The sequence below is a fragment of the Anser cygnoides genome, chromosome Z, assembly GCF_040182565.1.
Source record: "Anser cygnoides isolate HZ-2024a breed goose chromosome Z, Taihu_goose_T2T_genome, whole genome shotgun sequence".
In the NCBI taxonomy this organism is placed as follows: domain Eukaryota; kingdom Metazoa; phylum Chordata; class Aves; order Anseriformes; family Anatidae; genus Anser; species Anser cygnoides.
In genome coordinates this window covers 19,880,471-19,905,788 of record NC_089912.1, presented here as the reverse complement: position 1 = coordinate 19,905,788, position 25,318 = coordinate 19,880,471, and the positions used below count along the sequence as shown (strand labels likewise).

Here is a 25,318-nt window from a genome sequence, read left to right as displayed (position 1 = left end):
TAAACCTTATACTGAGTGCATTCTGTCATGATACAAATGTTAGTGCAAAGTAAACAAAGGTGTGCACATACTCAACCTCCATCCTTTTTCTCCTGCAATGTCCAGTATATCTTACCCCGCAATAAAAGAGAAACGCTGTTTTGTGTAAGGTCTTCTAGACAGTTACATTCTGTTCCTGGCATTTCTAATCGGGTGAGGAGCACGGACATCAACAGGCTGCACGGTGTGGTCTTTGATTTCTGTAAACTGCAGCCTGTTTGCTTTGTGGCGCTTGGTCTTTGTGGCCTCTTGAAATCTCTCCTGCAAGAATCATTGCTCAGACCTCCTCCAACTTCTTAACAGAGAAGGTTTTCATCAGCCTGCCTTTTCAACATGCAGTCATCTCTTCAGTATGCCCCAAAATGTCTTGTGCTGTTTTTTTCCTTTTTGCCAGTTTCTTTTCTTCCCCAGAAACTCCTACTCCCTGCTGCCAATTTTCATCCATCTCTCCCACAACACACCATATACTTTTCCAGAAAATGACAGCAATATGTACAAATAGCCTCCTCTGGTCAATGCTTCCTCTTTAAAACAAAAATGCTGAATACTCTTGGTAAAAGGCCTAATGAACCCTAAGCAGTTAGTTCTTAAATACATGAAAAAATACCATTACAGAAAAGCCAGCTTGATTTTCCTCAGGCTGTGGCCATGCCTAAGACTGAAAGCAGATGATCACTTGTGATTGCGTTAGAATGTTTTAACAAAGCCATTATTTGACAAAAGTCATAAAGCACTGACCAAATCAGCCCAAATTAAGTGCTAAATCAGTATGAACTCACTCCATATTTGTTCAGAACACATTGGAAAAGTTTTGACAAAATGATTGCTTAGCAAACACTTTCTTCCAACACCTATTGCCTGTTGTCCCACAAGCATCGTGGTGCTACTGGCATTCCTGCATGACTGACAGGAATGAAGCCATGGGCTCATTCCTAACAGAAAATTTTTTGTGTCATCAGGTGGACTACCTTTGCACATTAATAGGTATGGAATCTGAGCCTCTCACAAAATGCATCAGCAAAGCATTGCACACTATTGCCCTTTACACACAATCAAAATGAATTAAATTAGTGAAAGCAAATGTGCATGCTATTAAACTAAAATTAGAACAGTTTTACAACAATATAAGTCAGTGTGGTTAGTTTTCTAATTTACAGCTGGAGGAAATCAGACCCTCTTTTAAAAATTGAACCAAGGAATAAAAATGTTTTAAGGCCAATGTTGAAAAACCGCTAAGAAGAAACCCATAATCACTTATTGGAAATCTATATAGCTTTTATTAGTACATTTGTGTGAACATGTATGTCTAATATTTTTCCATGTCATCATACAATAAACATTTTACAATAAACATCACACAATAATTAAAGTGTATCAGAAACAAGTTTCAACAGAGAGAAGAAACAGACAATAGCTGAGGATGAGATTCAGTTTAGATTTTGCACAGTAAATATATATAAAAAAAAAATCTTGAAAGAAAAAATGTGCTGAGAGTAAAACAAAAATTTGGTTGATTTGCTGATGCCAGATTTTGTCCATCCAGAGCAGCTGCAGGATGTGCAAAGCAGCATCTAAGCAGTCCCAGAAGTTCTGTCCAACTCTGTTCACTCTTATCAGAGCTGACACATCTTCCCCTCTTTTCCTTGTCTTTGCTCACCACCTCTTGCCAGCATAGAAACCATCAACTCACCTGCTCTCTCTGACCATTCTTGTTTTTTCAGAAGGTAGTAACAATAGGAGGTGAAACAAGCAAACAAAAAATGTCAGTACTGTGGAGGGATTTTTTATGCTTTAAGATGAGAAAGTTCTGCAAATGAAACAAAGCACATTTAGTATTGTGAAAGCCCATATTAACAAGTATGTCTGTAAGAAAGTCAGGGGGAAAGAAATATTTTGTCAGACCTGCATGTAACATCCTTGAGAAAATGTTTTATCATAACTTCTTGAAATAAGTAGCTATTTTCTTAGCATATACTTTCACTGTTGGAAGATCTTAAATATTAACATATAAAAACCCCGAAGCTGCCAGCACGGTTAATTTTGTATATTTACTGCCTGAAGGACCTTAGGAAATTTGATCATCTAGTCCAAGCAGTTGTCACTGTAGACCAAAATAATTTTCTGAATTAGAATTTAAATAGTAGGGGAAAAAGGATCTGATCCTGAGTTAAAAATTCCCAGTCAGGGAGCTTCTTCTATGATATGTTAATTAGTTTTGTACTGTGTGTGTACCCCAAATTTAAACAGCTTCAGCTTCCATCTACTTGATGTTATTTTTATATTTCTTGGAGATTTTATGGGTTTTGGTACATATCAACTTTTACCTTTCTGTTTCAGAAATAAAGTAGACTAGAAATCTGCAGATTCTCATAAAACATGGCTTTACAAATTTATGTTTTTTTGATGGCTTTTTAATTTTCTCCTTGATTTATCAACTTTCATCTGTAAGTATTAGCACCTAATTTAATGTAATCGTAGAGCACTAGTAGTGGGTGATATAAGTGCTCAATTAAGATTTCTCTGTTAATCCCATCAGGAAGTGCACATCTCCTCTTAAATAGAGAACTGATGTCATCTTTTTACCTACTGTGCTTCCCAAGTCCTTTCTGGAGTTGCAGCTTCCTAGGGTCATAAAATCATAGAATGGTTCCAGTTGGAAGGGACCTTAAAGATCATCTAACTCCAACCCCCCTGCCATAGGTAGGGATGCCACCACTAGAACAGGTTGGTCAAGGCCCCATCCAGTCTGGCCTTGAACACCTCCAGGGTTGTGGTATCCACAGCTTCTCTGGGCAACCTATTCCAGTGCCTCACTACTCTTACAGTGAAGAATTTCCACATTATGTCTAGCCTAAAACTATCTTCTTTTAGTTTAAGACCATTCCCCCTTGTCCTATCATTTTCTACCTGAGTAAAGAGTCCTTCTCCATCTTTTTATAAGCCCCCTTTAAGTACTGAAAGGCCACAATAAGGTCTCCCTGGAGCCTTCTCTTTTCCAGTCTGAGCATCCCCAGCTCTCTCAACCTTTCTTCACAGGAGAGGTGCTCCAGCCCTCTGATCATCTTTGTAGCCCTCCTTGCTCTAACAGCCCCACAACATTCTTTTGCTGGGGGTCCTAAACCTGGATGCAGCACTCCAGGTGGGGCCCTCACAAGGGCAGAGCAAAAGGGGACAATCCCCTCCCTCCACTGCTGGTCACACCTCTTTTGATGCAGCCCAGGATGCAGTTGGCTTTCTGGGCTGCAAGCACTCAAGGGGGGTGACACCCTCTTGTTAAAATATTGACTCTGTTCTTATATTGCTTCAGTTAGGGCTAACGTAAAATACAGGCTGTAGCAGTGGTTTATGTGGCAGCAGAAAAACACACATTTTTGTAATCCAAAATTAGACATTCCTACACAATGACGCTTTCTCCATGATGTTATTAGTTTTTTTTTGTTTGTTTGTTTATTTTTGTTTTTTTCTTCAGGAAGGGTTAATTTTACTCTCAGTATTTCATAGCTTTCTAGTCTCTTAATGTAGAATTTATGTAGAATTGTGTTAGGCATTTTTCAGACGTATAATTACATTGTATCAGTGTTACTTTTATCAATGTTATAGATAATACTGTAAAATAAGATGTTTTTAGTTAGACAGGACTGATTTTGGATAAATTCATGTAAATGAGACTTACAGTTCATCCCTGTTCCTCTTGTAAAAGTGAGTTAAGTGAGTCCTAGGTTAGCCAGTCCATGATTTTTTACTTCAGTGACATTTCTTACTTGCCTAAATTATAATGTGCTGTCAGACTTGCAGAAGTATGTCTAATTAGAACATTTGAGTCCCTTTGGTAAAAAAAAAAAAAAAAATATGTTATATTTTGGAGGTGTTTCCTCCTGTCTTTTTGCTTGGCATCAGATCTGCTTGGCAGCCCATGTCTAAGCCATTTTACTGCTGTTTACTCATCTTCAGTCACAGATGCTTTGAATTATCACATTATCATTTTTACAGACATCCATGTTTCCACACCATTTTATCTGAACTCTACAAAGGATAGTCAGATCACTAGTATCTATTTATACTAAAGGCACAGAAATCTATAATATTATACTCCAATATTATTGGGGTACTATCTACTTACGTCTAATTTGTACTAGTAGAACAAGTTGTTCCTTTTGTGTGTTTTTTAGCAGCATACTGTTAATTCCTTCAAACATTTGTTGATTTCACTCTTGAATCCATTTCCATTTTTTATCTGAGGACAGATAAAAATGCAGTTTGAATAAAAAGGACCAAAATTTAACAATATTAACCTGCAGTGTCAATACATGTATCAATGAGTCTTCTCTGCAAGGCAAGTACCTTCCTTGCTTCTCAAAAAAAAGCTTGAGACAAATGGTTCCTTTTATACACTTTTAAGTGTGTTTAAATTTACATCATGAGCTTGGGATTTTCCTTTAGAGCTATAAAAAATATATATAAAATGGAAAACACCCTCTGCTATGACAAGAGAATACTTACATGAATTTGGTGTTGGTCAAGCAATTAAGCACAGGTAAACTTGTAGCACTGTTAAAGTTAGTATACAAGATAAAGCAAGCTCTGTTTGATCTCAGGAGCTTAAAAGAGAAATCTGACATAGATAAAAGCAGTTGTAAATCAAACATCTGTCCAACTTCAACTCCTTCCTGCCCTCTTGCATTTGGTTAGATGGTCCTCAAAGCTCTGCTAGGATTACAGGAGACAATATTTTGCTGGGTAGTGCAGCATTAACATTTTTTTCTGCTTTATTGTATTGAGGTTATATATACATCATTTGGGAGAACGTATGTTATAATCCCTCAAAACTCATAAATCAGCCTTGAAGAAGCTGTTTACACTAGTGAGAATATTCACAAACACTACCTGCAAGATGTGGCAGAGAAACAACATTGAAACAGAGAAGGGAACTCAAGCTGGCCAAGGACACATTTTTTAAAGACAATCTAGAAAATAGCAGAGATCACACAGAGAGAAGACCGATACCCATCGAATGAAAGATGAAAACTAAAGAAAACTTCAAGTCTTACTAAGAAATTCTGACTACAGTAAAAATTTTAAGATGCCCAAGAGCCAATAAAACACAAATAGACACGTTTGCAATGAGATCAATTTTCATTTTTAACACAATGAAGTCAAATTTATTTTGGCTTCAAAGGCAAGAAAAAAGGTATGGAGGTTCCAGACTCCTAAAATGCTTTCTGTAGTTCAGAGAGGTTATCTTTCCTGAAGCCTTCCACTCTGCCATTGATCAAAAGCTGTACACACATCCACTGTTAAGCTTCAGGAGTAAAGGGTCACTGGGCTACAGCTGATTGATATTCTTCACTCTCTCCTGTAAAAATCTAATCTTCCCAGAAAAAATATGTCTGACATTTATAGTATACACACACTGTGGTATTTGCTAAGGTTTTAAACAGTTATGAGTCTTAAATTCTGAGAAGGTGACTTTTTCCTGAATGCTTGATTAGCAGAGAGAGGAGAAGCCATATTCTGAAAACTTCTAGACACACCTGACATACTCCAGACCTCACCTGTTATTCAAAGAAAAACTGATTGCTGCAGACTTCAAGCTCAGAGCTGTGTCCTTCCCAGTCTCCACAGTGGTCTGAAAGGGCAGATATTTAGAAGCACTTCTCACCCTGGGACTTGACTGTGAAATCTAAGATTTGGAAGGGAACCAGCCTAGCAGTAAAGCAGGAAAACACTGCATAGATCCTCTTTATTTTAAAGAATTTTATATTTTCCTTTCATGTGGCTTTGAATCCCTTCTCTAACAGAGGCAAGCAGTAGAAAGTTCCTTTTTTTTCCCTCAGTACTGACTTTCAAATAAGAATAGTCATACACTAAACTCAATTTTTCTTCAGTGCCTGTAAAACCATTTTATGTAGTATAGGAAGTATTTTAAATCAATTTAAAGAAAGCTTTTAATAAGAAGGTCTCTTAAACTTTATAAATTGTTTCCCTCTGTTGTTAAATTGAGCCTCACAAGACTATAGTCATTGAATTGTAAATCTGCAAATTCCTGAACATGAATAACTGTCAATCTGAAATGGGTAGGGATGCAAAGTTGATTTCAGTAAGAGTGGAAGGTAGGAGCTGCTGTGCCTCCTACTTTGCTCCTAATTAGAGAGAAGCAAGGGTGGTACAATGGGGAGCACATGGCTGTGTGTTGGTCACAACGAACAGGGAAGGGTCATGTCATGAAATGTCGGATTTGAGTGGGAAAAAATGAAAGAAAAAAAGGAAGGAAAATACACATATATTATGGTCATGACTTTCTAAGACTTTGCTACCAGAGAAAGGTAGAATTAATGTTACTGCATGATGAAATGTAATCACATTTTTTCTCCAAATTGCTTCTCAGAACCTACTGTGCACCTCAACAATTTTGCCCTCTTTTTCCCATCTATTTGTATTATTCATTCTAGATGTTTTACTTTCTCCAGTGTTATATACATATGCCTTTAATTTCATTTAATGCAATCACACAATATGTGCAAGAAAACCAGGGGATCGGGCCCAGAGAGCATGGGTTTGTGAAAGGCAAATCCTGCCTGACCAACCTTGCCTCCTTTCATGACTGGGTGACCCGCCTGGTGGATGAGGGAAAGGCTGTTGATGTAGTCTACCTAGACTTCAGCAAGGCCTTTGGCACAGTCTCCTATTGTAATCTCCTGGAGAAGCTGGCAGCCCATGGCTTGGACAGGTACACTCTTTGCTGGGTTAAAACCTGGATGGATGTATGGGCCCAGAGAATGGTGGTGAACAGAGTGAAATCCAGCTGGTGACCAGTCACCAGCGGTGTTACCCAGGGGTCAGTGTTAGGGCCCATCCTCTTTAATATCTTTGTTGATGACTTGGATGAGGGAATTGAGTGCACCCTCAGTAAGTTTGCAGATGACACCAAGTTGGGGGGAAGTGTCGATCTGCTGGAGGGTAGGAAGGCCCTGCAGAGGGACCTGGACAAGATGGATCGATGGGCAGAGGCCAATGGAATGAGGTTCAACATGGCTAAGTGCCGGGTCCTGCACTTTGGCCACAACAACCCCATGCAGTGCTACAGGCTTGGGGCAGAGTAGCTGGAAAACTGTGCAGAGGAAAAGTATCTGGGGGTGTTGGTCGATGCTCACCTGAACATGAGCCAGCAGTGTGCCCGGGTGGCCAAGAAGGCCAACGGCATCCTGGCTTGTATCAAGAATAGTGCAGCCAGCAGGACCAGGGTGGTGATCGTCCCCCTGTACTCTGCCCCGGTGAGGTAACACCTCAAGTACTGTGTTCATTTTTGGGTCCCTCGTTATAAGAAGGACATCAAGGATCTGGAACATGTCCAGAGAAGGGCTACAAAGCTGGTGAAGTGTCTAGAAGGCAAGTCCTATGTGAAGCGGCAGAGGGAACTGGGGTTGTTTAGTCTGGAGAAGAGGAGGCTCAGGGAAGACCTTATTGCTCTCTACAGCTACCTGAAAGGAAGTTGTGGGGAGCTGGGGGTCAGCCTCTTCTCACAGGTAACTAGGACTAGAGGGAATGGCCTCAAGTTGTGCCAGGGGAGGTTCAGATTGGAAATTAGGAGACATTTCTTCTCAGAAAGAGTTGTCAGGCATTGGAACAGTTTTCCCAGGGAGGAAGTGGAGTCACCAATGCTTAAGGAAAGGTTGGACGTGGTGCTTAGGGTCTAGTGGGTGATACTGGCAGTGGGGTGATGGTTGGATCTGCTGATCTTGGAGGTCTTTTCCAACCTTAATGGTTCTATGATTCTATGATTCATTTCCTGTTTACTTATTCTGATCACTGTGTTTCAATTTATTTAAACAAAAGAACGTCACTGTATTATAGACATGGAAATCTCCATTAAAAAGCTGTAAAGTATAACCAATCCACAACCTTCTGCTTTTAAATCTGAAGAGAGATACTTTTAAAACAATTTCAGTGTATAGGAATATATGCATCAAGTATATAAACCTCCTGCTGACTTATAGTTCAAAACTGATCAAGAGATAATTAAAACCTGAAGATTGTTTCTGGTTTACAACACTTTTTAAGCTCCACTGAATTTCCTGTCTCACAGATGTGCCGTCACAACACTGCATGATAATTTGTAGGGAATGCAAGAACAGAGACATCTTGTGGTAACAACTAGAGGTATGCAAACAAATCACTGAATCATTATTTTAGATACTGAAAACACTCTTTAAATACACAAAAGAAATTAAGTTTACTACAATTTTTCAAAGCGAACTCAGAACAAAAACTTTCTACTAAAAATGTTTGATAAAAAATTTTGAAATGATTCACAGATTCACAAACAATGGTGTTGGTTCTTGTTGTTTTTTTTTTTGGTTTGGTTTGGTTTTGCTTTATCTCCTGCCCATGGCATGGGGCTTGAAACTTTTTTTTTTTAATCTTTAAGGACCCTGCCAACACAAGCCATTCTATGATTCTATGATTTTAAAGAATTACTTGAAAGTTTTATTGGCCAAATCAATTCTACCCAAATTGTATCTCTGGTTTAAAAAAAAAAAACAAAACTCAATTGCGGTAAATTCAAACAGATTCTATAATTTAGATTTATACAGGAAAAAAATTAACAAAACAAAGATAAGTGAAAACAGATGAAAAGATGTATATAAATTGCAATATATAAATGCTGGGATAAATGTAGTTCTCAATGAAGCTCTTTAAAAGAGACTAGGTCACCATTTAAGGTGATGTCTAGAAGTAACAGGGTATAAGGAGACAGTGTGGACTGTTGTTCTGCGGTCAGTCTCTGTGCTGGTTTTCTTTTATTCAGTTTCTTCATCTTAGTAAAACGCTGATTATCACCTTTGTGAAATGTTTGGGGTTTCTGCTGGCAGTATTAGTATCCACTAGTTTCAACACAAATGGGATCCAAATCACCATGAAAAATACTTCTTTGTTTTTGAGAGGCTCCAGTCAGGTTTATCAGATAAAAATGGGAATTAGGAAACGTATTATACAGACTGATGCCTGACAACATTGACTGCCCTAGAAATGGGAGTGATCCTTACAGGAAGCATTTGTACATCTTTAGGAATCTAGGTGAGTGAAACTGGTTGGTAAACATTGTTGATCAATATCCTTTTATGTGAAAGGAAAGAATAAACATGCTAAATCTGCAAGGTTACTGGAAAGCATTTCACCTCAGAGCTACAAAACATTGCTCAGTGTTGAATGACTGCTGGGTCCTGAAGTTCAGGGACATTTAAACATTTTGGGTATGATCAGAGGACCAAGGTCAGACACCTGATGTGGAAAAATGCCTCACACTCCAGGTTTCTGCCTTGACCAACTGTGACATAGTCTCACAGAGGCATATTATTTTACCCTTTTGTTTACGGTTATAAAATTATCCATGTCTGCAAAGCTGTTTTTAACTAGTTCCCATAAAAATAAAAAGGGCCCTCTCACCAGGAAAAGAGAGAGAGAGAGACAGAGAGAGGTTGAAAACACCATAAGACATAGGACCATGTTGATTTCTGAAAGTGAAAATAATAATAATAATAATACAGTACTATTTTCAAGTAGAAGATCAAATTGCTGTGAGTGGGTTTACCATTTTACCAAAACAAGATGGTCTCTTGCACAATAACAGATTAGAGTAATGAAGAACTACATTGGATTGGAATTGCTGAACAGGCTTGCAGTGTGACAACGGAGGAGATAGCTATTAGCTGACCTGGAAAACATCACAGGCTGTTTTGCCAGCCCTCTAGACAGTGAGACATTTACGTAAGAGGCAACGTACAGATCAGGAATTGTGCTGCTTTTATTGCTATCATTTTTTATTAATATTATTTCCTTTTCTTCTGAAGACAAAAAATCTTGCTCTAATGCAGCTTTCTAAAGGCTGCAGAGCAGGAAGAAAACAGATAAGATCAAGACCACACATTTCTGCTTTCATTAAGTTTTGCCACAGTTATTTTTTATATTTTTTATATTTTTAAATAGTGTTAAAGAAAATGTTTGGTTCACATCTAACCAAGAAAAAGTAATTTTTCATATCAACAGCTTGATAGTTTTAACCCAATCCCAAATTACGAGTACAGCTTCAAGTCAGAACACACACTGTTTTTTGTTTTGTTTAAATCAAGTATAACAGCTTTAAAAAAGATAAAATTTTGTAAAGGGAAGGCAATCATCCTGTCACCTACTCCAGGCTGTAAGCTGCAATAACAAGGAAGAACAAGGAATGACAAAAAGTTCTGAGATCCACCATCAAGTAGGTAATTAGTACAGAAACAGAACAAAATTAAACACTACATGTGACACAAATGATGTTTAGAGTTAAACTCTCACAATTGTTTTTAGCTAAACCACAGCTTTCACAGTCTTCAAAAAAAAAATAGTGCCCAGAAATAATAACAGATATGGAATAAGGAGGAGTATAACTGCTTAATGAAGGGGCTAGATAAGGCCCCTGAGGAGCCCTGACTGCAAGTGCTGCCCATGGCCAAGGAAACTAGAAGGATTCAAAGCTTTAGCCAGGAAGCACTGCAAGAATGACAGGTGATAATGAGCTTCTCCACTGGCGTGAGTCCAAGTAAAAGCAAAGTTTTAACTACACAGGGTAAGAATAGCAATGCTGCTGTTAGGGATAGAAGCAATCCATGCCTTTGATTCAGAAAATTCAGACTACAATGTATTTGTCCTGTAAGGGATTTCAAACTCCGTGACGAGTAACTCAGACAAGTTGAGATGCTATAAAATGGATGTAATTGGGTTGTTCTGGCTCTCTACTTTTCTATAGGAGAGATAACTGAGGATCAGAAACTAACTCACCACTCTTTCAAGGTGTCAGAGTCATTTATTTGTGTAGCACAAGCATGCAGTATGCATAACTGGGACTGCTGACATGATCCTGGTGCATGCTGCACACGGGGTAACCACAAGCGCAGAGTGGCAGTGACCAGGATGCAGGCATGATACAGTCTCTTAAGAGTCTTTCTCTTTGCCTTCAACAAATTAAAAGCTTCTCTGGGATGGTGTAAATTATGTAGAGGAACTTCTTGTGCTTCAGCAGCACAAGAGCGAGGTACAAATTCTTATCCTGACAGAGGGATCACACTTGAAAAGGGAACCCTGCGGTGACCACTCTCCTCAGTAGAGCAAAGACAATGCTGCCCTTCTCAGCATGCACCAGTCGTGCCTGTTGCACCAGATGAGCAGTGCCAACCACCCCTGCAGGACACCAGCACGGCTCCTCTGCATGACTGGAGCTCATGTCTACCACAAGCCAAGTGGCCACTTTGGGATTCACCGAACCTGCGCTGGCACCGATCATCCCTGTGTCAGCTGAGTTGATTCTCTGCTCTCCAGACTAATGCCTGTTTTTTGCCTTTTGTTCCCATTTCACTGTGCTGCATGTCCCATTCACACTACCCCATGTCCATCAGGCAATTTTCCCCTCTATCTCATTGAAACCATTGAAATGCAAGTCTTCCTTTGCTTGGGAATCACCTTCTTCAATTACTGTTTCTCAGATTTTCAGTCTTTCTCTTGCTCTTGAACCAAGACAAATCCAGAGGGACTTGCCTCTATTCGAATAGAAATTCGAAAATTGGTCTGTGTCCTTTGCCCACTCAACTTCAAGTTGAGATAGTCCTTGCATATTTTCAGCAGGGGGAAAGGTATTACACTGCAAGAATTGGACTTGTCTAGGACTCAGAAGAGAGCCAACTTGAAAGCCTGTTCAATCAAAATTGTTTACATTTACATTTTACTGCAGATAAGAAAATCTTCGTTTATGTAATCTCTCAGGAACAACTGAACTATGCAGAGAAAAAAAAAAAAAGAAAAAAGAAAAAAAGAAAAACTGAAAGAGCATTCATACATTTCTGCATTGGTTGTAAAAGAACACAGATTTACCCTTGAAAGAAAACTTTCCATGCTGATATTTTGTCCTGTCACAGACATACCACTGAAAACAGAATATTTAAATAGAAAGTGCAGATATAATTCTGCTTCATCATCTACCTTAACTACACCCAATAAAACGTTTGCAGGGACTTTTTGCAGGATGACTGAAGAAAAAATTCTGAAATATGATTGTGGACCTCAAAAGTGTAATGCTTAGCTAAGTACTTATAGTTCTCATTCCCTCACAACTATTTACTGGATGTGTTCAGAAAAATAAACCTGTTGGTGTTTCAAAAGATGTATACATGGAACAACATCTGCATCACTGTCAGGCTGAAGGGAGTTAGAGGAAATGAGGACAAAATGGTTCAGGCAAGAGAGAAAAGCAGAAGACATGAAGAATAGGAATACAGAGGATTAAAAAAAAAATCACAGGAAAAAATAGCCCTGCGAATCTACTCATTGTTATTGGACATCAGGCAACGTATCAATATTAAGTCACCTCTACCAATACATTTTGTCCCCAAAGCTGTAATTTGCCACTGCTGTGCCTGCTGCATGTATTGTTTGATTTATAATCACTTTACTAAACTTTTAAAGAAAATACTGTCCTTCTGGGTGGATTGAGGTGTTAATGTATTTTATGTCACAGTGGTCCTACAGCCACCAGGCCCTTTACACATTACTCCTACCGAGACCTTGCAGGTGTTGTGATGAAACAGCCATTTTACTGTATGTTTCTGAACAGTTGTGCTTGTGCCTCCCGGATGGCTAGACACTTTTTACAGCAGCATCACCTCGCTGGCTAATATTTAGCCAATGACGTTATATCCAACTCCTTTTCTGTTGTGTGATTTTCTGATGCTGACTTTAGAGATAAGCAAAGCAGAGGACTGCTGGATGTGTCAGAATGGCAGGAATAGCCCCTCTCACCATCAGCTGCTTGGGTCATGGTGCAGAGGAAAGAATCTCTGCATGTTCTGTTGCTCCAAGGCAAGACAGGAATTTTGGATGACAGTGTTTGTAAAAGCGATCAGCCTTAACCATCCACAAGGATTTTGGAGGGTGAGTAGTGAAAAGGAAAAAAAATCAGAATGGCTTTCACCTGCAGCAGCTGTGCAACTGGAGAGAGCAGGGCATATACCAGCTAGCTCAGTAATCATTCACCACAGAATGATTTCTGCTGCCTCAGCAATGGCTCAGGGAAAGATCTTTAGCTTCAGGTTTTGCAGAAACTGCATCATCTGAGCTTTGCATGCATTGCAAACACCAGAAAAGGTAAAACAATGGATCAGGAAAGCATCCTGCTCTGTACTCAATCCACCCTTCAAGATGAAGCATTGGCTGGATAAATTGAACAAGATTTGGCACAGAATTGATCTAGGAAAAACACCCCTCTGACTGTGAATGAAGTGAAACACTGACTGCAGGCTCTAGGCTGATTTTACTCCATTAATGACATTTCTACTGTCATTAGATATTGGATCTTTCATGTTGCATGTCAACTATTGACTGTGAGGTACTATTCATTTAAAAAAATAATAAATAAAAATACAGCAAATCACAACCGTAAAAAACTCTCTATCCCACTGAGGGAGACAGATTTTTAAGAAAATTAAAGGATACTAGCTGATTTTTTTTCCCAGTCTTTGAATTGCTGTTGAGCAGTTCACACTACCCAGTGTACAAGTACTAGTTTATCCTACTTATCACAAGAAGTTCCTTTTAAAGTGTTTTGAAACCTTCAGTAGCTTAACATGTGTTTTCGCTTTGTAAATAATATCACAATCTAGGCAATTCTTAAATATTTTTGACAGCCAGAACAGCAAAATGTCAGTCTCAATCTACACTTTCTACAGGTCCTTTTATAATCAAGAACCTGTATTTAAATTGCTGTTTAAAACTTACACTGAAATAAAAAATTACAAACCCTTGCACAAATATATTTAATTTTAACTCGGGAAAATGTACTGGATAAACTACTTAGTTTTTCTCTCTTATTATATGAGAAAGGGTTCATATTGTTCTCCATATATGATTGAAACAACCAGTAAATAATGCTATACTTAATTTCTTGAGATAAAGTGTTGCACATAATTACTCAAATAAACAAGGTTAATTCACAAGATTGAATTTTCATGAATTTTTCTGAACAAATTTTGTGTTCATTTAACCTTAGGAGTAGAGGTGTACACTCTAAAGTATCCACAATGTCTGCCTCCAAATAAACAAAAAGAGGCACTTTGAGAGAAAAACATTTTGCAGGACCAAAATAGAAAGCAAAAAACTGCATCAGAAATTTCAAAACAGAGCAGGTGATGAAAACTACTTGGGGTTATGCTGAGTTTCACACATTCCCAGGGTATGGGCAGCATTTACCTCATGCAGAGGTCTCTTCACCACAAGCCTCAGAACAAAAGACAGAGGAAGCAGAGGAAAAGACCTAATGTTATAACCACATCTCATACTCAGTCATTAGGTTTATCTGGACTTGCCTGGAAGCACAGACAAAGGGTAGCAAACAGATCCAGGAAAAATGAAAGGAGAGGAGCTGGCAGTCCTAAAGAGGAGATGGGGTAGCACCAGCTGCATCTGGCAGCTCTCTACTCTCCTTTGCAAAGTGGAAGTGGATGGAAGTGGTCTTGAAGAAGCGTCCACTCTCAGGGCAGCAGTCTGTCTGCAAACTAAGATGCTGCTTAGATCCTGAGTTTGCTCTTTGGTTATCTGAGCAAGCATGGAGCATCTCAGTTCACTGGTAATGCATATAATTTAACAAATGGAAAACCAGTGTGTTATTGCCACTGCTGGACAAAATATTTCTAACTGTTTCTAAATCAAAAGACATTGCCTAGGTTTACAACAAAGTAAGGGTAATGCATGCTATTTGATATTATTTAGTAGTTCCAACCCATAATTACATTGAACTCAATCCACTATTATATCTTTAATTTGGAGGAAACACATTGCCAAACATACTTGTTACAGACCTGCATTAATCTGCATAATGGGCAATGTTCACAACATGACCAATGCTGAGCTGGTCATTATGACTGCTTGGCATGCTCCAGATGATTTGACAATTATATCAGCATCTCCCAGAAAATTATGCCATAGTTAATCACCTCTCTTCTTGACACTGCTCTAGGTTTGTAAGACTTGCCTCATCAGCAGTGCTGCTGGAATGTTTTACATCTACTCTTTTTTGAGAAGTGGCATTTTCATTGTAACTGTTTAAGGATCAGAACAAAGGAGACTTCAGTTCAGCTGGCCAGCAGAATGGAATGTCACTCAATAGAAAGGTGGCAAGGGCTTCCTCATTAGTGGTTAATATAGAGGAAATTATTAATAAGAAAAAAAAATGGCAGTGCTATAACACTGTAACAAATACAATAAGCATAAAGAAAGCTAAATCCCTTCTTCTGTTTCCAGGTCTCTGAACAATACCCTGACTGTCAGAAACCATGTTCACCATCCTGTCCTCTAAAAAGCAAGTACACGGAGCACGTAGGAAGCTTATCAGAGCTATCAGGTTAAAGCCCTGCGTTAGTCCACAGATGCATGGGTGGTATCTGAAACACACACGCATTGATGCCAAATGGATGAAGCTTCCATAGTCAAGTAAAAATGCAGAGCCAAACCACGGCAGATACTGTTTGTAAATCTCGTAATCTCTGCACAGAGAAGTTTTATCTTATTTTCGGGACAGACCACCACTGAAGCCAATGTGGAGACTGCAGTTTAGTAGAAAGATACTAGATGGGCTTCAACCAAGCTACTTCATCTGCTTGCAGAAGCATGGAGTCCAGTGAGAGGCTCATGGCCAACCCTGAGCTCAGGCTCTGCAGCCAGCTTGAAGCCCCTGAGGCCCCTGTCCCCTGCAGCTCTGTGGATGCAGGAATGGTGGCAGAGCTCCACCAGCTCAGGATGAATCTGGTCTTCCTGTGAGAGTGGTAGGTCAAACAAAAACACATTAAAGGACATAAGGAGGCCTGGGTCTGACAGAACCACTTACTAATGCCCACCCCTAATATCAAATAGCATTAAGATTTCAAAGAGGTTTCAAACTCCCTAACTCATTTTCCAAAGCTTCCCCCTATCTAAGTTAAGCAAGTCTGAAATAATTCTCTCTGAGTCATCTTTGAAGTAAATACCAACAACCAGACTTCCTGGCAGAAATCAGCATGCAAGTGTTGTGGTTTAACCCGGCTGGCAGCTAGACACCACACAGCCGTTTGCTCACCCTCCCCCCTCCCTCTCTGGGATGGGGGAGAGAAACGGGAAAGTCAACCCGGTGAGGTGAGATAAAGACAGTTTATTAAGACAGAAAAATAATAATAACAATAATAATAATATTAATAATGATAATAGTATTAACAATAATAATGTATATGAAACAAATGATGCACAATGAAATTGCTCACCACCCGTCAACCGATGCCCAGCCTATCCCCGAGCAGCCGGCCCCCCACCCCGGCCAGCCACCCCTATATATTGTTTAGCATGACGTCAGATGGTATGGAATACCCCTTTGGCCAGTTTGGGTCAGCTGTCCTGGGTCTGTCCCCTCCCAGCTCCTGCTGCACCCCTAGCCTGCCCTCTGGCAGGACAGAGCGAGAAGCTGAAAAGTCCTTGGCTTGGTGTAAACAATGCTCTGCAACAATTAAAACATCAGCATGTTATCAGCGCTCTTCTCATCCTAATCCAAAACATAGCACCCTACCAGCTACTAGAAGGAAAAATTAACTCTGTCCTAACTGGAACCAGGACAGATATCCACCCCTTATTCCATACCATTTACGTCATGCTCAGGTTACACTCTTTCCAATACCTTGTAATTAATCACCATTTTCGTCTATGATATATAGCAATCATGGTAGTGATGACATACAGTATTATATAATAATTAACATACTACAATTCAACTCATGGGCTATTCTCACCCAGTATCAAATCCCCTTGAGGTACACACCGGACCTCCCCATTCTTTTGCATTACCCACCAAGTGCATCCAGGTCCCTGAGCAAAAGCAATTCCACGAATGGGTTTGCCTTTTCCTGAGGCAGGAGTAGCCCAGACTGTCTTACCCAGCATGTTTCTTACGTGCACTACAGGAACTTTATCCCCTTCTACAGTGCGTAACAGGTTTGATTGGGCAGGTCCAGCTCGGTTGGCAGATCCCCTGGTATTGACTAACCAGGTGGCCTTTGCCAAATGTGTATCCCAATTTTTGAATGTCCCAGCACCCATTGCTTTCAGTATAGTCTTCAACAGTCCATTGTATCGTTCAACTTTTCCAGAGGCTGGTGCATGATAGGGGATGTGATACACCCACTCAATACCATGTTCTTTGGCCTAAGTGTCTATAAGGTTGTTTTGGAAATGAGTCCCGTTGTCTGACTCAATTCTCTCTGGGGTGCCATGTCGCCATAGGACTTGCTTTTCAAGGCCCAGGATAGTGTTCCGGGCGGTGGCATGGGGCACAGGATATGTTTCCAGCCATCCGGTGGTTGCTTCCACCATTGTAAGTACGTGGCGCTTGCCGTTGCGGGTTTGAGGGAGTGTGATGTAATCAATCTGCCAGGCCTCTCCATATTTATATGTCAGCCATCGTCCTCCATACCAAAGAGGTTTTGACCGTTTGGCTTGCTTGATTGCAGCACATGTTTCACAGTCATGAATAACCTGTGCTATAGTGTCCATGGTCAGGTCCACCCCGCGATCACGAGCCCATCTGTAGGTTGCATCTCTACCTTGATGGCCTGAGGTGTCATGGGCCCATCGGGCTATAAATAATTCACCTTTATGTTGCCAGTCCAGGTCCACCTGAGCCACTTCAATCTTAGCAGCCTGATCCACCCGCTGGTTGTTTTGATGTTCTTCAGTAGCCCGATTCTTGGGCACATGAGCATCTACATGGCGTACCTTTACAACCAGGTTCTCTACCCGGGCAGCAATATCTTGCCACAATGCCGCAGCCCAGATGGGCTTGCCCCTGCGCTGCCAGTTGTTCTGCTTCCATTGCTGTAACCACCCCCACAGGGCATTTGCTACCATCCATGAATCAGTATAGAGATAGAGAACTGGCCACCTTTCTCGTTCAGCAATATCTAAAGCCAGCTGAATGGCTTTCACTTCTGCAAACTGACTCGATTCACCTTCTCCCTCAGCAGCTTCTGCAACTCGTCGTGTAGGACTCCATACAGCAGCTTTCCATCTCCGATGCTTTCCCACAATACGACAGGACCCGTCAGTGAACAAGGCATATTTCTTCTCATTTTCCGGTAGCTTGTTGTACAGTGGGGCTTCTTCAGCACGAACCACCTCCTCCTCTGATGATATCCCAAAGTATTTGCCTTCTGGCCAGTCCATAATCACCTCCAAGATTCCTGGGCGACTGGGGTTTCCTATTCGAGCCCGCTGAGTAATCAGTGCAACCCACTTGCTCCATGTAGCATCAGTTGCATGATGTGTAGAGGGGACCCTTCCTTTGAACATCCAGCCTAGTACCGGCAGTCGGGGTGCCAGGAGGAGCTGCGCTTCAGTACCGACCACTTCCGAAGCAGATCGAACTCCTTCATATGCTGCCAATATCTCCTTTTCAGTTGGAGTATAGCGGGCTTCAGATCCTCTGTATCCCCGACTCCAAAACCCCAGGGGTTGACCTCGAGTTTCCCCAGGTTCTTTCTGCCAGAGGCTCCAGGTGGGACCATTCTCCCCGGCTGCGGTGTAGAGCACATTCTTTACATCTGGTCCTGTTCGGACTGGCCCGAGGGCTACTGCATGAACTATTTCCTGCTTAATTTGTTCAAAGGCTTGTCGTTGCTCAGGGCCCCATTCAAAAGCATTCTTCTTACGGGTTACTTGGTAGAGCGGGTTTACAATCAGACTGTAATTTGGAATATGCATTCTCCAAAACCCCACGACACCTAGGAAAGTTTGTGTTTCTTTTTTGCTAGTTGGTGGAGACATAGCTGTTATTTTGTTGATCACATCCATTGGGATTTGACGACGTCCATCTTGCCATTTTATTCCTAAAAACTGGATCTCTCGTGCAGGTCCTTTAACTTTATTCTGTTTTATGGCAAAACCAGCCTTCAGAAGGATTTGGACTATTTTCTTCCCTTTCTCGAAAACTTCTTCTGCAGTGTCACCCCACACAATGATGTCATCGATGTACTGCAGGTGTTCAGGAGCTTCCCCCTGCTCCAGCGCAGACTGGATCAGTCCATGGCAAATGGTAGGGCTGTGTTTGCACCCCTGGGGCAGCCGATTCCAAGTATATTGGACTCCCCTCCAAGTGAAAGCAAACTGTGGCCTGCACGGTGCTGCTAGAGGGATGGAGAAAAATGCATTAGCGATATCAATTGTGGCATACCACTTGGCTGCCTTTGATTCCAGTTCATACTGGAGTTCTAGCATGTCCGGCACTGCAGCACTCAGTGGTGGCGTGACTTCGTTCAGGCCACGATAGTCCACTGTTAGTCTCCACTCACCATTAGACTTTCGCACTGGCCATATAGGACTATTAAAAGGTGAATGAGTCTTGCTGATCACTCCTTGGCTCTCCAGTTGACGAATTAGCTTATGGATGGGACTCAGGGAGTCTCGGTTGGTGCGATATTGCCGCCGGTGCACAGTTGTGGTAGCGATCGGCACTTGCTGTTCTTCAGCCCTCAGCAACCCCACAACAGAAGGGTCCTCTGAGAGACCAGGCAAGGTAGACAACTGTTTAATGTCCTCTGTCTCCAAAGCAGCTATGCCAAAAGCCCAGCGGAACCCTTTTGGGTCCTTGAAATATCCTCTTCTAAGATAGTCTATGCCAAGGATGCACGGAGCATCCGGGCCAGTCACAATACGGTGCTTTTGCCACTCATTACCGGTTAGACTCACTTCAGCCTCCAATACAGTTAACTGCTGGGATCCCCCCATCACACCATAAATACAGATGGGCTCTGGCCCTTTATAGCTTGATGGCATTAGAGTACATTGTGCACCGGTGTCTACCAAAGCCTTATACTTCTGTGCGTCTGACGTGCCAGGCCATCGAATCCACACAGTCCAATAAACTCGATTGTCCCTTTCCTCCCCCTGGCTGGAGGCAGGGCCCCTCTAGTCCTGGTCAGAATCTTCGTTTCTGTGTTTAAAGGACTGCCTGCTGGAAGTTGGAGCAGCAAACTTTTCAGAGAACTCCTTTTTCCCAATTGTTTTCCTTTGCAATTCACGTACCCGTGCCTCTAGGGTCGCAGTAGATTTTCCATCCCATTTTCTCATGTTCTCTCCACGGTCACGTAGGTAAAACCACAGGGTGGCGCGGTGTGTGTGCCCACCATATTGTCTTCCTTGCATAGATGAACGTTTACCCCTAATAGCTGAGACACTGGTTTGTACAGGTGGGGAGGAAAATAATCTCTCTTCAAGTTGGTGGATCTTTTCAGAAAGTTTCTCCAAAGTATTCTCTTTTAGCTGGTGGACACTGGTTCGTTCAGGTGGAGGGGAAGATAATCTTTCTTCAAGTTGGTGGATCTTTTCAGAAAGTTTCTCCAAAGCATTTTCTTTTAGCTGGTGGACACTGGTTCGTTCAGGTGGAGGGGAAGATAAATTCTCTTTAAGTTGGTGGACCTCTTCAGAGAGTTTCTCTACAGCCGAGACACAGGCCTGTAGGGAAGAGGAGAGATTTCCTTCGTACTGCCGGAGTATTTTAGTCACTTCATTCACTGTGGGATTCTCCTCCGCTTTCCAGGCTAGTATTGCCAATGAGCTGGCATATGATGATGGTGCACTCCGTACAAACTTCCGCCACATGGGTGGTGTACACCGGACTGCATCTGGATCTGCGGATGTTTGTGCGTCATCTAGGTCCTTATAAATTACTTCCCGTACGACCAATTCCATCAGGTACTGAATTCCCTTCTCCATGGTGGTCCATTTGCCTGGTAGACATACAAGTTCTTCCTTGAAGGGATACCTTTCCTGCACAGCTGACAGGAGACGCCTCCAGAGGCTGCGAGATCGTGCTCCATCTCCAATTGCTTTGTCAATGCATGCGTCCCTAGCAAGGGATCCCAGCCGCCTGGCTTCCTTGCCCTCTAATTCCACATAATTGGCTCCCGTGTCCCAGCACCGGAGCAGCCAGGTGACAAGCTGCTCACCTATACAGCGACCAAAATCGTTTCGCACATCTCGTAGCTCACGCTGGTATAGAGTCCGGGTAGTTACTGTTGATTTTTCGACATCCCCATCCTCATCTTCAGTCTCCTGCACCTTTGGTGGCCCAGCCTCGTCTTCACTATGCCCAGACTTCGCAGAAGACTGTCTGCGTTCTAAACGACCTGAGCCTCTATACCATTTTTTCACCTTGTCTACAGGGGCAACTTGCACTGCTACAGCTCGTTTCTCTAACCCAGACACAGGGTCTGCCACAGGGGTTGGAATACCCTCTGCGGGGTCAACTTGCACTGCTACAGCTCGTTTCTCTGACCCAGCCACAGGAGTGGGAGCAGCTGCAGGAGCTGGAGCTGCTGCAGGGGCTGGAGTGGCTGCGGGAGCTGGAACTGGAGCGGCTGCAGGAGCTGGAGCTGGAGCGGCTGCAGGAGCTGGAGCTGGAGTGGCTGCAAGAGCTGGAGCAGCTGCAGGGGCTGGAGTGGCTGCAGGAGCTGGAGCTGGAGCGGCTGCAGGAGCTGGAGCTGGAGCGGCTGCGGGAGCTGGAGCTGGAGCGGCTGCAGGAGCTGGAGCAGCTGCAGGGGCTGGAGTGGCTGCAGGAGCTGGAACTGGAGCGGCTGCAGGAGCTGGAGTGGCTGCAGGAGCTGGAGTGTCTGCAGGAGCTGGAACTGGAACGGCTGCAGGAGCGGGAGCTAGGTTGCTAGTAGCATCAATTGCAGCTCGATAGGCACAAGCCAGACCCCAGCACGCTACAGTGATTTGTATCACTTTGGAACTGCCAGAGTCATGACACCTTTTTTTCAAGCATTCTGCCAGCTTTTTAGGATTTTGCAGTTGTTCAGGGGTGAATGTCCAAAACACTGGAGGTGACCACTGCTCTAGAAACCTGCCCATATCCTCCCACACTCCCTGCCACTCGCAACTATCCCGCCTCAAGACAGATCTCCGGATGAGATTCCTAAGTAGTTGTTTAACCCTCAACAAAACCTGAAGCGCATTCAGGAGACATAACAACAAGAGCAGGCTGGTCTGAGTATCCCAAGGATATTCAACATCTCGGAGAACCACCGTAACTAGCTCGGGGGATAAGAGGGTGGTGGTGAAGGAGAAAGGGAGAGTGAACAGGTAGGGAAACATGTCTTCCCCTGTCCCTTTCACAGATTGGATCCCTAACGAAAACAGGCAATAGGTGTAATTGCTAATAGTTTCCGAGATATGGGTTCCAAAGTATAGAGTCAACGTCAGTTCTGAGTACAAATACCAGGTTAAAGTCGTGACCAGAAATCTCATCTTTTCATAAGCCATTGTTACACCGCACAGTACCATAACAATCTTAAACCAGGGCCTGGAAAGGATAAACAGTGCAACAGGGAGCACATACAGAAAGTAACGCGCTATAAAACTCAATTTGGAATACAGGTACAGCAGACTGGAGATTAAGGCAATCAACATCGTGACTAGCAACTATTAAGCAGGTCCAATACTTATACCAATTTTAGTTTAACACACTCTGGTCAAATTTGTCGATATCTCAACCCTTCGAGCCCCAAGTTGGGCGCCAAAAAGGGCTGTTGTGGTTTAACCCGGCTGGCAGCTAAACACCACACAGCCGTTCGCTCACCCTCCCCCCTCCCTCTCTGGGATGGGGGAGAGAAACGGGAAAGTGAAGCCGGTGAGTTGAGATAGAGACAGTTTATTAAGACAGGAATATAATAATAACAATAATAACAATAATAGTGATAATGATAATAGTATTAATAATAATAATGTGTAAGAAAACAAGTGATGCACAATGCAATTGCTCACCACCCGCTGACCGATGCCCAGCCTATCCCCGAGCAGCCGGCCCCCCACCCCGCCCAGCCACCCCTATATATTGTTTAGCATGACGTCAGATGGTATGGAATACCCCTTTGGCCAGTTTGGGTCAGCTGTCCTGGGTCTGTCCCCTCCCAGCTCCTGCTGCACCCCCAGCCTGCTCGCTGGCAGGACAGAGCGAGAAGCCGAAAAGTCCTTGGCCTGGTGTAAACACTGCTCTGCAACAATTAAAACATCAGCATGTTATCAGCGCTCTTCTCATCCTAATCCAAAACATAGCACCCTACCAGCTACTATGAGGGAAAATTAACTCTGTCCTAACTGGAACCAGGACAAGGCCTTAAGGCTCTTCTTGTTCCGGTCAGGTAGTTTAATTACGGAACACTCTCAGTAGACATTAATAGGAGTTTGTTCCATTCTTCTGCAGTGGTTTTCCGCAAGTAAGTGCAACTTTGCCGTAGCCCAGAAGGGGGGGGGCGTTGTTTCATGTATAGCAAGTGCTAGCAGGTAGTTGAGAGAATGTCGTAAGATTCGTGTTGAAGTTGAAAAAGGGCTTATCTAATGATACTAAAAGATGAGCTGTGAAAACAGAGTTATTTATAGAGATTTTAACAAACCACTGAAGATTGGATCACAAGAAATCGAATGTGTCTTTGCGTTTAGTGTAGTCTTACACTGATGATTTGTATAAAAATACGTAGGTTAAATTGAGTTGTGTTTATCATAAAGCAGGGCCACCTGAGATCCTACTTGTTTTCTGGAATGTCAAACGAATTGTGTTAATTAGGTTACTTTGGTACCATAGCTGATTTTCTATTAATTTCTTGTGCATTTGTAGTCACACAGCACAGGAGTAGGGTGGCTCTCCAGGACATGTGAGATCTGCCACAGATACATGGCAGGAGAATGGGGGCTTGCCACTGGGGCACCTGCAGCATGCTATGGTTCTCTCTCATCTGCACCAGCACTGCACCTTCTTCTGCATTATTCAGTTGGCAAGAGTGCTGTGCAACATTTTTTGCAGTTAAGGTGGGCATTGCAGAAGACCATCCCTGCAAAATCTTGAGGATCAACAGCATTTTGGGCAGGAAGGAACTTTGGGCAGGAAGAAACCAAACCAATTGAAGTTTAACAAGAGCAAGTGTAGAATCCTGCACCTGGGAAGGAACAGCCGCATGCGCAGTACAGGCTGGGGGATGACCTGCTGGAGAGGAGCTCTGAGGATAAGGACCTGGGGGTCCTGGTGGACAACAGGTTGGCCATGAGTCAGCAGTGTGCCCTGGTGGTCAAGAAGGCCAATGGGATCCTGGCATGCATTAAAAGGAGTGTGGCCAGCAGGTCAAGGGAGGTGATCCTCCCCCTCTATTCTGCCCTCGTCAGGCCTCGCCTGGAGTACTGTGTCCAGTTCCAGGGCTCCCCGCTACAAAAAAAGACAGGGATGTCCTGGAAAGAGTCCAGCAGAGGGCCACAAAGATGACAGGGAGCCTGGAGAGTCTCCTCTATGAGGAAAGGCTGAGAGACCTGGGTCTGTTCAGCCTTGAGGAAAGAAGACTGAGGGGGAATCTTATCAATGTTTATAAATACACGAAGTGTGGGAGACAACGGGATATGGCCAACCTCTTTTCAGTGGTTTGTGGGGACAGGACAAGGGGCAATGGCCACAAAATGGAGCACAGGAAGTTCTGCACCAACATGAGAAAGAACTTCGTCATGGTGAGGGTGACGGAGCACTGGATCAGGCTGCCCAGGGAGGTTGTGGAGTCTCCTTCTCTGGAGATATTCACGGCCCGTCTGGACGTCTACCTGGGCAACCTGCTCTAGGGAACCTACTTTGGCTGGGGGGTTGGGCCCAATGACCTCTCAAGGTCCCTTCCAACCCCTACAATTCTGTGATTCTGTGATTTTGCAGGGGAGTACCTGTTTTCCTGATGAGATGCACCCAGTTGGAGCAGGTAGGAACTGCTGCCTTGGGTAATCAAGGGCATTATGTGTGGAGGAGGACTGTGGTCAGGGCCCAGGAGGGCAAGGAGAGGGGGTGGGCTTGCATGGTTTCCCCATGCAAGTGGGGATTCTGCTTTGGGTGCAGGCGCCATGCTGTGGGTCACCATGAATGTCAGCAGAGGCGTGGTGTCTGACAGCCTCCCCTTCTCCCTTGCAGGACTGCTGGTGGGACTGGTCAGGAAGCCAGAGTCCCCAGGAGCCCTCTGGGAGGCCAGGCTGTCTGGGGAGCAGAGCCTCTTCAGCCCCTGGCCCATCTGGAGAGCCTGCCCCAGTGTGGCTGGACAGTCCAACCCTGCCTTGGGGGCCACTGCAAGGTTGAGGCTGTTGTGTTCCTGGTCTGCTTCTCTCCTGGGGTCTGAACGCTTGGCCTCTGTACTTGGGTAGCCTCTGCCAGAGCAACTTCTCCAGA

The 25,318-nt window shown here is 43.0% G+C and overlaps 1 long non-coding RNA gene across 1 annotated transcript; it reads right to left on the bottom strand.

Moving 5' to 3' along the window:
• Positions 1–943: 943 nt before the first annotated feature.
• Positions 944–23,545, bottom strand: LOC125181364 (uncharacterized). Its single transcript, XR_010827764.1, has 4 exons — positions 22,897–23,545; positions 4,160–4,273; positions 3,713–3,863; positions 944–1,846 (listed from the first exon to the last, which is right to left on the bottom strand). It is a non-coding gene; the product is annotated as an uncharacterized lncRNA (long non-coding RNA).
• Between the last annotated feature and the right edge of the window lie 1,773 nt (positions 23,546–25,318).